This window comes from Giraffa tippelskirchi, chromosome 9 (assembly GCF_054371585.1).
Source record: "Giraffa tippelskirchi isolate mGirTip1 chromosome 9, T2T-mGirTip1v1.2.pri, whole genome shotgun sequence".
Taxonomy (NCBI): domain Eukaryota; kingdom Metazoa; phylum Chordata; class Mammalia; order Artiodactyla; family Giraffidae; genus Giraffa; species Giraffa tippelskirchi.
This window is the reverse complement of record NC_137283.1, coordinates 108,933,941-108,946,537: the sequence shown is the minus strand read 5'-3', so window position 1 is coordinate 108,946,537 and position 12,597 is coordinate 108,933,941. Positions and strand designations below refer to the sequence as shown.

The 12,597-nt window shown below is 42.6% G+C and overlaps 1 long non-coding RNA gene across 1 annotated transcript in view; it reads left to right on the top strand.

Moving 5' to 3' along the window:
- LOC145520448 (uncharacterized) overlaps positions 1–12,597 on the top strand; it is a 45,948-nt gene that overhangs the window by 17,068 nt on the left and 16,283 nt on the right. The window contains exon 2 of the long non-coding RNA XR_014064476.1: positions 12,436–12,586. This is a non-coding gene — a long non-coding RNA (uncharacterized LOC145520448). The remainder of the gene's footprint in view (positions 1–12,435; positions 12,587–12,597) is intronic.

The window sequence follows — 12,597 nt, the reverse complement described above, 5'->3', positions numbered from 1 at the left end:
TTCAGGAAGACCCCCTGGAGAAGGAAATGGTAACCCACTCCAGGATTCTTACCTGGAGAATTTCATGGACAGAGGAGCCTGGCGGGCTGCAGTCCATGGGGTCGCAAGAGTCAGACACAACTGAGTGACTAACACACATACACATTCTGTTTATAGGGGGCTTCCCTGGTGGCTCAGTGGTAAAGAATTTACCTGCCAAAGCAGGAGGCTCAGGTTCAATCCCTGAGCTGGGAAAATCCCCTGGAGAAGAAAATGGCACCCCACTCTAGTGTTCTTGCCTGGAATATCCCATGGATAGAGGAGCCTGGCAGGCTACAGTCCAAGAGGTTGCAAAAGAGTTGGACACGACTGAGTGACTAAACAACAACATTCTGTTTATATTCTAAAGACTGTTGAAAGAGAAATTTAAAGCTCAAGATTACTAAAGTCATCTTTCCTAGAGATCTATAAACATGATATAATTAGCCAGCTCTCTAAAATAATGATCTCTTGGAAATCCTTTTACTTTCCTCTTAAAATATATTAAAATATCATCTACCCCATTATTAGAAAATATATTGATTAGGTGAATATAATGCCTTCATGACAAGAGACCTGTGGGCACTGTGGGTAATAAGTTGTTTCCAGAAATGATCTGCCTTTACAACATGGATTTTAGGTCATCCTGTGAATGACAAGACCTTGATGTTTAGGATTTTCAGCAAGTCCTTATCTCCATAATGATAGTAAGCACTTGGTTATTTCTCTGCTTTATCCATGATTAGGCCCTCTGGATCCATATGTAAGAACAAAATGGACAAGAAGAATTTCTAGGATATTAACTCTCTACTTATAGTCCAAGTTGTCAGAAACCCTTTAAGCCCTAGGCAGTTGTACATATAATTGCTTAAAATCTACTTTGGAACAAAGCAATTCCTCTTTCTAAAGCCAAGACGTGTCAGTAGGTCATTTTCAGCAGCCTTGAATTCATCCCTCTCACCTCACCAAGGTTCAAACTTCTACACTAAGTTGCTGTTCCACTCTACCTTTCAGAAAAGTAATTAATCTCAATTCAGATGAGAAAACCCATAACTGCAACATCATCTTTAAATATACCCTCTACTTCAGTCTTAGAAATGATACATCTATGTTTGAAAATAAGTTGATGGGATTAGAAGCAGTATTAAAGACACAAATTCTAACAGGAAACTGTTTTTTTTTTTTAAGCATTGTTTTAAATATAAAGCTACAAAAAATAAATATAAAGCTACATATTTACTGAAAATTGATTCATATGTGATGGACAAATCACTTCCCAAATGTGCTTCTTTGTAAAGCTATGAAAAGCAAGGAGAAGTAGGTAGGATATGCATTATTGAGTGTAAGGTCTTCTCACCCTTAAATACTTGTACAGGATATTCTTTTTAAAACAAATGTAGTGAAAATTCCCCTTTTCTTCCTTGAAGCATCTGTGAGTCTTTCTTTAGATAAAATGAGCTTTTTTGGTGAGCACATGACAAGGAAGAGGTTCAGTGTAACAAGCAATCATGTTATTTTAAAAATCTCCATCTCAAATTAAGTTTACATATGGCAGTTTTTTAGAGAGGCTGGGTTGCAACATGTGAGCAATTTTAAAGTGTAACATTTCATTTACAGGTTCAGAGTAGCTTTCAATTCCCGTACTAGTGTGCTTCTAATTAAATCTTAATTGTACCATTCATTATGAATTGAAAGAAACACTGATATACTGGATTTTCTACAAGAGGAACACAAGATGGCCCTCATAAAATGGCTGGTAATCCAAAGAAAAGGAGTAAAATGTAGAAATGATCCTTAAAATTAAAACCTAACATTTGAAGTTGCATGATTATTAAATTATCACAAATAATATCTTTTTTATAGACCCAAATGATTTAAATATATATGATTAGTTATAGGATATCACCAGAATGCATGAGGAACAGTGAGTAGGTAGCAAATGTAATGAAAATGACACATCCTATCATTTAAGTTGCTACTTTATCATACATCAATTTAATATATCCTTGTGAAATAAACATTTTTAAGTTGGTTTATCTTAAGGTCAGAAGAAGAAAGGACCAAAAATGTAAGTGAAGCCAATGCTGCTTTCTCATGGGACAGGAATTTTTCTGAATTGTAGGATAACTACATTTGTCTCATTATACCTCTTTGGCATGTGCTTGGAATCTGAATTTTCCACATAGCATGAAATAATTTTCAAAAATAAATCAATGCCCCTTCCATTTTTAATTCCTCCTGTTTATAGTCATCATTCCTGAAATCTGGTGACTTCGAATTTAAAATTTAAATGAGCTCGTTCACTTGCAAACAGCTCTATAGAGAATAAATGAAACAAAAACTTTTAAAAAATACACTAAGAAAGTTTCCAACAACCTTGTGGAACTAAAGTTGAAAACAAAAGGTGTATTTCTGATATCCAGAGAGCTGGAAGATAGCATCTCAGCCCTAGGTTTTTTGATAGTCTGGAATTGACCATTTATTCTTTTTTAGATATAAAGAAAATACATAATAATGTACCAAACACCCGTGTATTCACAAACCAGATCTTAACAATTAACATTCTGTTGTGTTGTTTAAAGTCATCTTTATAAAAGTAATTTAAAAAATTATCCTTCATTTTCCCTCTAACCCCATTCCCTCCTATTCCTTTCTCCCCAATCCAGACTATAACCCTCCTAATTTGGTGTGAGTATTAGTATCTATGATGGTGTTAGTTGCTCAGTTGTGTCCAACTCTTTGCAACCCCATGGACTGTAGCCTACCAGGCAACTCTATTCATGGAATTCTCCAGGCCAGAATACTGGAGTGGGTAGCTATTCTCTTCTCCAAGTGATCTTCCCAATCCAGGGACTGAACTCAGGTCTCCGGTATTGCAGGCAGATTCTTTATTGTCTGAGCCACCAGGGAAGCCCATTAGTATCTACTGCTTGATAACAAATTACCCCAAAACTTGGTGGCTTAAAACAACACCATGTATTACCTCACAGTTTCTGTATATCAGGAATATGTGTGGTGTAGCTGGATCCTCAGGCTCAGGATCTTTCACAAGGCCTCCGATAGAGTGTCAGCTGGAGCTGCAATCATCCCTAGGTTCAATTGGTGCAGAATCCACTTCCAGGTTCACTCACTGGTCATTGGCAGGATTCAGTTCCTTGAGAACTGTTGTACTGAGGACTATAGTTCCTTCCTGGCTCTTGGCTAGAGGCTACCCTCAGTTCTTTGCCACGAGAGCAGCTCACAACACGAAACTTACTTCATCAAAACTAGAAGAGCCAGAGCCAACAAAGGAAAAGTCACAGTTTTTTATACTTCATCTTGACAGTGACTCTGTTCATTACAAGCAAGTCACTAAGCCTAGGCCAAACTTAAGGGGGAGGAAATTATACCACAGCATGAAGTCTAGGAGGCAGGATTCATTGAAAGCCATCTTGGGGGCTGGCTAATGTATATCATTAAAACAGCTAATTATTATATGCTTTTGTATAAATACCTATCAGTGAACATATTGTGTATCTATAAATATGTACAATGTTACATGTTTTCAATTTAAAGAAATGGTTTCATAATGTGTGAATTACTATGCATCTTGCTTTTTCATCTCAATATTATATTTTGACATCTATTCACTGATCTGTTTCAATCTAGTTAGTACCTTGTAACCACTATTCAATATTCAGTCTATGGGTTAACACATTTTACTGAAAATTCTACTCATTCATTTTCCTATTAATGGACATTTATTTCCTTTTTTTCTTTTTGGTGTTACAAATGAAGTGACAATTAGCATCTCTGGATATGTCTCTTTGAGTTCATAAGTAAGAGTTTCTAAAAACCTAGAAGTTATTGAAATATTATTACATACTTGCAAATTGTTTTTCCAAAGTGTTTATATCTGTTTATACTTATGCCAGTAGTTTAAGAGATTTACCTTTACCCAACTTGCATGCCAACCCTTACTTGGTAATATATGCTATCTCATTGTTATTTTACTTGGTTTTTTTTCCTGATTACCTGAAAAGCTGATCATCTTTTCACATGTTGATAAATCATTTGGATTTCTTAGTCTCTTCAGTCTCTGTTGCTCACATACTATGACCATCTTCCTACTGGATTGTTTGTGCTTTTCATTACAGTTTGATTATGTGCCTTTTGTTGTACAAAAAAAAAAGTTCTAATATAGCCGAATATTAGTTCTTTGCCTTTATGATTTATGTTTTTTGTTTCTAGTTCAAGAAATCTTCTGTGATCCAAGATACTAAAGATACTGTCTATATTTTCTTCAAGCAGTTTACAAGTTTTTGTTTTTTACATTTAGAGCTTTTATCTATTTTAAATTTGCCTTTGTGTTTTGTGTGAAGTAGAGATCTTAATTTTCTGTATGGAAAGTGAGTTCCAACTTCATTTATTAACTCATCCGTTCTTTCACCCCTGATTTTAAATATCACTTCTGTCATGGATTAGTATCCCTTAAAGGCAGGAGTCTGTTTCTGGAGTTTCTGTTTCACTCAGCTGATCTCTTTGAACATTCTTGAGCCAATACCAAACCATCTTAATTGCCAAAACTTTATAATTACTAAATACTTTCAAGAACATGTCCCACTTCCTTGTTCATTTTTTTCAGAATTGTTTGGAATATTTGTAGATATTTGCTTTTCCACTTGCATTTTAATCAGATTCTCAAGTTGCATAAAAATCCAGGTGGGATTTTTATTGGAATTATTTTAAATTTACACATATCCTGAAACTGAGTCTTCCCAAACAAGAACATAGTGTTACCTCCATTTTTAACAAGCCTTCCTTATATCCTTCATAATATGCTATAGTTTTCTTCTGTAAAAAAGTATACATCTTTTGTTAGATTTAGCCCCAGACACCTTATAGTATGTTTACTATAGTTAATGATATCTTTCGTTCCTGTTAGATTTTTAATTTTTTATTGCTGATTTATAGAAATACTGTTGATTTGTATGTTATAAATTTTGCCATTAATTTTACAAGATTGCCTATAATTTACCTTAAATTTTCCATGTAGATTATTGTAGCATCTTCAAATAAGAACAATTTTTACTTTTCTTTCAGGGTATATATTTGTCATTTGTTATGGCCATCCAGCATCTCAACTCCTTTCTGTGTTTAAGTAATTATGAGTTTGCATTATGAGTCTGGTTGTAAGACAAAGACTTCTTCCTCTATAGGAGCTTAGAATATTCCAGACTTCTCTCCCAGCCTTCCTTGCAGCTGAGGAAGTGGCATCTAATGACACTCTAGTAGTGACAACAGTGACAGTAACAATAGTGATGGAACAGAGGTGGCATTGGTGTTAGCAAGATTAGCAGTTGCAGTCAACTTGCAGGAGTAGAAGTGACAATGGTCTAACAGTAATGTCTGAGGCTCAATGATGGCAGCAAAGGGTTTCTTGTCAGACTATTTCTACCACATGTTATGGGCACTTGTGAAAATGCAACCTTAAGCCTGGTTTTTCAACTTTCCCAATGATTCTGTGAGCTGACAGATATTCTTTTAATAAGCTCTTTCTGCTTCATCAGCCAGAGTCAACAGCATCTATTGCTCATAACTAAGATCAGTAAAGCATATATTTTGGATCTTTAAACCTCTAAATCTCAGTGAATTTGGAAGGATCTCTGTATAATGTTGAATAATAGGAGTGATAGTATATAGTATTATCTTGTTCCCTACTTTAAAAGGGAATTTTTCTGAAGTTTTAAAACATTTAGCATACTGTAGATACCAAATAATCAGGTTAGGGAAATTCTCTTCTATTAATATTTTCAGTTCAGTTCAGTTGCTCAGTTGTGTCCGACTCTTTGCAACCTCATGAATCGCAGCACGCTAGGCCTCCCTGTCCATCACCAACTCCTGGAGTTTACCCAAAATCACGTCCATTGAGTCAGTGATGCCATCCAACCATCTCATCCTCTGTCGTCCGCTTTTCCTCCCGCCCTCAATCTTTCCCAGCATCAGGGTCTTTTCAAATGAGTCAGCTCTTTGCATCACGTGGTCAAAGTATTGGAATTTCAGCTTCAACATCAGTCCTTCCAATGAACACCCAGGACTGATCTCCTTTAGAATGGACTGGTTGGATCTCCTTGCAGTCCAAGGGACTCTCAAGAGTCTTCTCCAACACCACAGTTCAAAAGCATCAATTCTTCAGCGCTCAGCTTTCTTTATAGTCCTGCTCTCACATCCATACATGACTACTGGAAAAACCATAGCCTTGACTAGACGGACCTTTATTGGCAAAGTAATGTCTCTGCTTTTTAATATGCTGTCTAGGTTGGTCATAACTTTCCTTCCAAGGAGTAAGCGTCTTTTAATTTCATGGCTGCAGTCACCATCTGCAGTGATTTTGGAGCTCAGAAAAATAAAGTCAGCCACTGTTTCCACTGTTTCCCCATCTATTTGCTCATCAGAGGTATCTTTATCTTTGATGTCACCTTTTCTTTCTTCTTCTAAATGGCCCTAGACATCACAGAGGTTCAGTACAGTGGTTCTCCCTTCACCGTTTAGCTATAGTGCCTGAAATACCACCATCCCTTGGGTACAAACCTTGTGCCCTAGATGTTCCCCATTAAAATTAAACGATAAAGAAATACCAGAGAGAAATGAGGTTTGCAGTTTGCATTCTAAGCCGTTATCCCTTTTGGTAGGTTGAATTTTTGCCTTAGTTACTATCACTTAGCTAACACTGACAGGTTAGAATGGTGGGAGACGGTGCTTTGTCTAGAGTAAAGGAAGTTTCTGGAACTTGCGTGCTCTCTGAGACAAGTAGGCAGATGCTGCCAGTGTTTAACAGAGACTTCCATCTTCTATCTGTAATCATAGAACTTCTGACCTTCACTGGAGAGAAAGAGAAGAAATCAGAGGTCCCTGCCTGATCAGTGACACTAGTCAGGCCGCAAGCACTGAGGAGGCATACTTGACCCAAGGGCCCCAAAGGATTTGCTCTCATTCTTCCCAGTTCTCTCGACCTGAATTCCACCTGCTGCCATGTGATCTCTGCTGTTTTCTGCCTTCTCCAATTTTCCTTTTCCTTATTTACCCTTTCCCACTCTCTCTTCCTTCTCCTCTCCTCCTCCCATGTACAGATGTTTGGGCAGGAGGCCCTCACAAGCCTTCCTTATGTTCTTAACTTTCATTTTCTTCCACCAGGGGTCGGCTTTGTTTCTTTTTTCTGAGGCTGACGCAGCTCCCACAGGGTGAGAGATCTTAGTCCAGAAACAAGCCTTTTTTTGGTAGGCTTGGGAGATCCAGTGGTCAGGCCACAGGCAAGATGTGCCCACCAAGGAGGGGGAGCTGGAGTCCAATTTGCCATCAAAATCCCAACTCTCTGCCCCATTTGAGCCATTTGAACATTTGAGTTGGATCACATCTTCCAGGTTGTGCTTACCAGGAAGTGTTGGGTGAAGACACCTAGACTACAATGCAAATACTTCAGCAATCCAATATCCTAACTGAAAAGAAAGAGCCTGAAGGTTCTGCCCACTTGCCGATGGGGCTGGGAAGCAGAGGGATTTAATCCCATTGGGTCTGAGCCCAAGGAGGTTGATTAGGGTGGGGAACTGAAGCTGAACACCTCAGCTCTGACAGCCTGGGCCAGGCCCAGGAGCCCAACTGAGACTAGGTGAGGCCAAAGCCAGGCACGCTGATGTCAAGTTCTGTGCCTTCTAAGGTTCCTCCAGCTGGCCCTGGTAGCACGTAGGAGCAGCCAAAACCCACTATGGGACATTCATCTCCAAAAGCCTTTTCCTCTTCTCGTTCTTCCTCCTGTTTGTTCGTTCTCATTTGTATCTCTCTCCCTGGCTGCAAACCAAGAAAGGCACCCAAATATGAAAGTCAAGTAGAATTTTAAAAATCATATGGCTTGTGCAACTCCAGCCCCTCCCCCCTTTATATTGTGTTGCAAAACAAAATGGTGACTTTTGGACAAGATTTTTCTATTTTGCGAATACCACAATAGAGAGACAATGAATGCGGCTGGTGCAATATTTGGTTGTGTCAAATTCAGTCCCACAGGCTGGCTTGGGCCAGCATTGGGGCTCCGCTTTGTGTTATGTTCACGGAGAAGATATTAATTAAAAGAAATACATGATTAAAAAGTAATGAGTTGAATAAAAATTATCTCAGCTCATTTTCTGATTATGTTAATTGTTAAAAACCCTTCAATCACGCCGTTGCAGTCAATGGGCTTTAATGTGAAATTAGTGGGCTCTTGATAACTTACAGTCCAGAATAATCCTGGCGGTTTAGTCATCATTCCTAATAACAAGGATGTTGCTAAGAACAGAAATTTTACATGATTTTGATATATTCAGCCCTTCCCCCCACGTGTCATTTAAAAAAAGAAAAAAAGGCTTAGCCTACCCACGGATTTCCAACTTCTTGCACGGATCGACCGCGGCCTTGGGCGACTTGAGTTTGTGTTCCAGCCGCTTTCGTTTCCCGCGGCGCGCCCCTCCTCGGATCGTGTGTGATTGCCAGATGCGCCTTTGCGAGACTGAGCGCGCAGTTTCCCCGACTGGCCCAGCCGGCCGGGGCGCGGCGCAGCGTCTGGGGCTGTGTGCGGGGATGGGATTGGAGGGAGAGGACAGATTTCGCAGCTACGCGGGCTGGAGGGGCCAGACGGCTGCTTGGGGACCGGTCTATCTGCGGCGGGCGAGTAGGACTGTGCGTCAACGCGTCGCGATAGCGGTGGTGCGCCCCGTGGGGTTGCTGGGCAGGGGCAGGCCGAGTTTGTGGCGTGTGTGAGTTAATGTGTGTGCCTACCGCTCTAGCGTTTTTGGAGCTTTGGATGTCACCGTTCTCAGAACCCATCCAAAGCAAAGAGGGGGCAGAGAGAGGGTCAAGCCAACTAGGGAAAGGTTCCGTGTGCTTCAGAACCTGAATCTTGTTCCTGACAAAGTGCCTAGTGCAGAATAGGTTCTTAATGGGTTTAGGGGGTGGGGATTTAAATGAAAGCTAGTAAATTAGTACATGATCTGATGAGTGATGACAGCTGGTGTTTTCAGCAGCCCCTGACTCTCCTAGGACACCGATCTGGGACCAAACTTAGAGCCAAGACTGGGAGTAAAAGGAGGGTTAATATGCTGGTCGAGGGTGAAGAGGGATGTTTGTCATGTATAACATAAACTTTTTTTTTTCACTCTCAATGAGTGGAGGGAGAAAAGAAATGCCCCACGCTCTCTTTTTGGCTTCTTGGGAAAGAGTGTTGCGCAAATTCGGCCTGTGAGGGAGGTGTGACTGGGAGAGTTGTGTCCTAGACCTTAAAGGGGTATGGGCAATGGGCTGCCTGAAGTGGGAGAGACATCTCAGTCCACCTGATGCTGGACAGATAGGAACCTTAAAACTTCCCATTAGAGGTGCTTTTGACACCTTGGCCAGCCACCACCTGCCATCTAGCTAGAGTTAAAGGTATTGTCCGCAGACAGAAAGAGATCCAAGCCCTATTTTTCTCCCAAAAGAAAAAGTGGAGGAAATTGCTTTTCTTGAGTTCTGTCTGAAGTCATACATACTTAGAGATAACTCTGTAGATATTGATATGCAAAAGTCTGTGGGGGGAGGAGTCAGCAAGGTGGGGAGTAGGAAGAGAAACAGAGAAATAAAAGATTTGATTCATTCCTAGAGCATGAGTTTCTGTATTTCAAAGTGCCATTTTCAAAGGTTCTATCTTTAAAACTATCTGTCTGGATGAGGTAGGGAATTTGGTGTTTCTTGTTTTGTTTCTTTTGTACCTCCAAGAGAGCAATTAAAAAAAAAATTTTAATATGCTTCCATCTTCTCAAGCCTAAACAGCAAAGACTCTTCCCTGGGGAGTAGGAGGTGAAGTTGTCAGAAACGATTGGGACTCTTCCCAAGGCTAATTCTTCTTCGAGTCTCTATTTGCATCTGCTGTTAGGCTGAGGATCATTTTAATAAATAACAATGAACAGGAATGGCATCTAGAGGGCTTGTCGGCAACATTTAAAAGCCAATAGAGTTTATAATTCTACTCTATCATTTCTTATTGATTAGAGTAATCAAGATAAAAAGCTAGCCGGCTCAGAGAACTTCAGCGGCATATCATTAAAGATAAGAGTCAGTTAATTCTGGAACTGGGGTAATGTGGCTGAAATGAAGAGTTCATTTGCATGAGATGCTGAGCCCAGTAACAAGGGGACAAAAATCACTAATTAGGATTGCAGAATGTCGGTTGCCCTCTCTGCAAGTACCCTTTCCAGATCTCGGTGGAAGCGGGGATTCCACATTTATGTAAATCTGGGGCTGGGCAGAACCATTTCACTCTCACTGGCTTTATAGATGGTGATTATCATTACCTGCCACCACCTCCTACGCCATCCTCCCTGGGTGGGATGCCTCACCTGGGTGGGTGCAGGTCAGTCAAGTTGGACACCCTCCTTCACCATCCATCCCACTCCCTGGCTGCATGACCACAACAGAGGCTAGCTCAGCCACTCCCTTAAGGAGGCTCATGGGCATGTATCTGGTGCCATGCTGGAGTGAGTCTCGCTGTCCAGTGTTCACCTCGGACTCTGGCCTGATTGGTGTGGCCACCTGGGGGTGTCCCAGCTCTGGTGCAGCCCACGTCGGGTGAAGGGTGTGAGCGCCACACAGGCCCAGTAAGACGATTGGGGCATCTGCCCTGGCGAGCATCCTGAAGAAGGCCCGGGTCTCAGAGCCAAAGACCGTGACCCCACCTGGATGACTCCCTCTAGTCCCCCCCGCCTGACCTGACATTTCTGATGGAGCCAGTATCTGGATGCCCAAGGGTATTTCAAGAGTGTGCATGATCCATGTGTGCCTGGGTGTGCAGGAATGTGTGCATGTCTGTGTGACTATGTATGTGGGTGAGTGCAGGTCTTGTGTAAATATGATTGTTTCCGAAGCTTGTTGCTCCCTGAATGTTACTTTCTGCATGTGTGTACACACATGTGATAATGTATGTGTTAATGGTATGCAGTGTGTCATGTGTACACATGTAGTGTGTGATGTGCATGTGGTGTGCTGTAGGGAGTGACAGCCTGGAGAGGTTCCTCAGAGAGATAACTGCAACAGGCTTCACAGGGTGGGTGCCTAGATGTTGGGGACCAGGGTGTGGGATGGGGTGAAGGGGTTGAGGGTGGGGTGGGTGGCTGAGAGGAACAGGAGCTTCTGGCAGGCTGTACCTCTAAGGCCTGAGGAAGGAGATGATGAAAAAAACACCTTCATCCCACATGTGGCCCTTCCTCATTGCACTGAGCAACCAGGAGAAGCAGCCTCACCACTGGATCACGGGAGGTCCCCTGAGGACCTGGTTCCCATGAGGATCTGGCAAGAGAAAATGAAAGTAGCCAAAAGGCACCTTAGACTGGCTTTGTAACATCATGAGAGAAGTGGACTCGGAGAGGCCGCTGGACTGTGTGTTCTGGCCCTTTCTTTTGGGATTCAGGTCCTCCAAACCCTGAGCTGGCCATCAACCCCGCATCCGCATCCGCATCCGTGAGCAAGAGAGCAGCCCCAGCCCTTGGGAGGGAGGGAGGAAGAGAGCGGCAGGAGGCTGCAGGGCCACTCCTCCCCAGACGCTGCAATAGCCCCAGGAATCCTGCCCTGCATCCCTCTCTTTACTTTGCCCCTCACTTGGCTGCGGCATAAAGGAATCAAGGCTTATGTCATGTAATTGTAGGTGTCAGCGTGGAAAGTGGCTGTGTATGCACACTCTCACAGGTCTTTCTGTGTCTGCTCCAGCGATTCCCGGGACTCTCACACCCCACCCCCAGCCCACGGCACTGGGGGTCCTGGCTACTGTGGAAGACTGGAGACTGCGCTGGAGCCCATGGCCCGCGGACCCAGTGCACGTGTGCATCATGCAGCTGTGCCAGGACCCAGCCTCCAAGCCTGTGCACCCATGGAGCTGCAGGGGCTGTGGAGAGAGGGTTGAGGGGGTGTCCCAGGCGGCGGCTGGACCCAGGCAGGAGAGGCCCAACCGCCCAAGCAGGAGGTGCCCAAGAGGAGCCCGTTTCTTTAGCATTGTCACTCCACCCTGCCCCGCCATTCCTCTCTCCTGGGACCTTTTTGTATCCATGCACAGCTGGGGGCTCCCTCACCCCCCACCCCTGGGCCTCCCCATACAGAATAAAGTCAGTCTGTATTTAATGGTTATGGCGGATGTGAGAGGGATTTGGCAGAGGCAGAAGAGAGGCCTTTGGCTCTCAAATATCTCTCCTTACGTCGTGTGAGTCTACCAACCCACCACGACCCCATATTCTTGTGTGGGTGTCTGACTCGAATGACAAGCGAGCTGATTTTTTCAGTACATAGCTGGGAAATGTAGTGAGTGATAATAGAGATTTCTCTTTCATTTTTTACGCTTGACTTGGTTATTGTTGCTTTTCTTTTCCCGTGATTCCTTCTGAGGATTAGCTCTGACTTCCCCACTATTGGCGGTCAAAGTGGCCCCGACTCGGGATGACAATTGACGGGGATCAAGGGATTGCCCATTCTGTGCCTGTAAGAACGGATTCGTGCCAGAGAAACTCATCAAGTGGAGGCGGAGAATAAAGACCGTTCGGGGGTAAATGTATT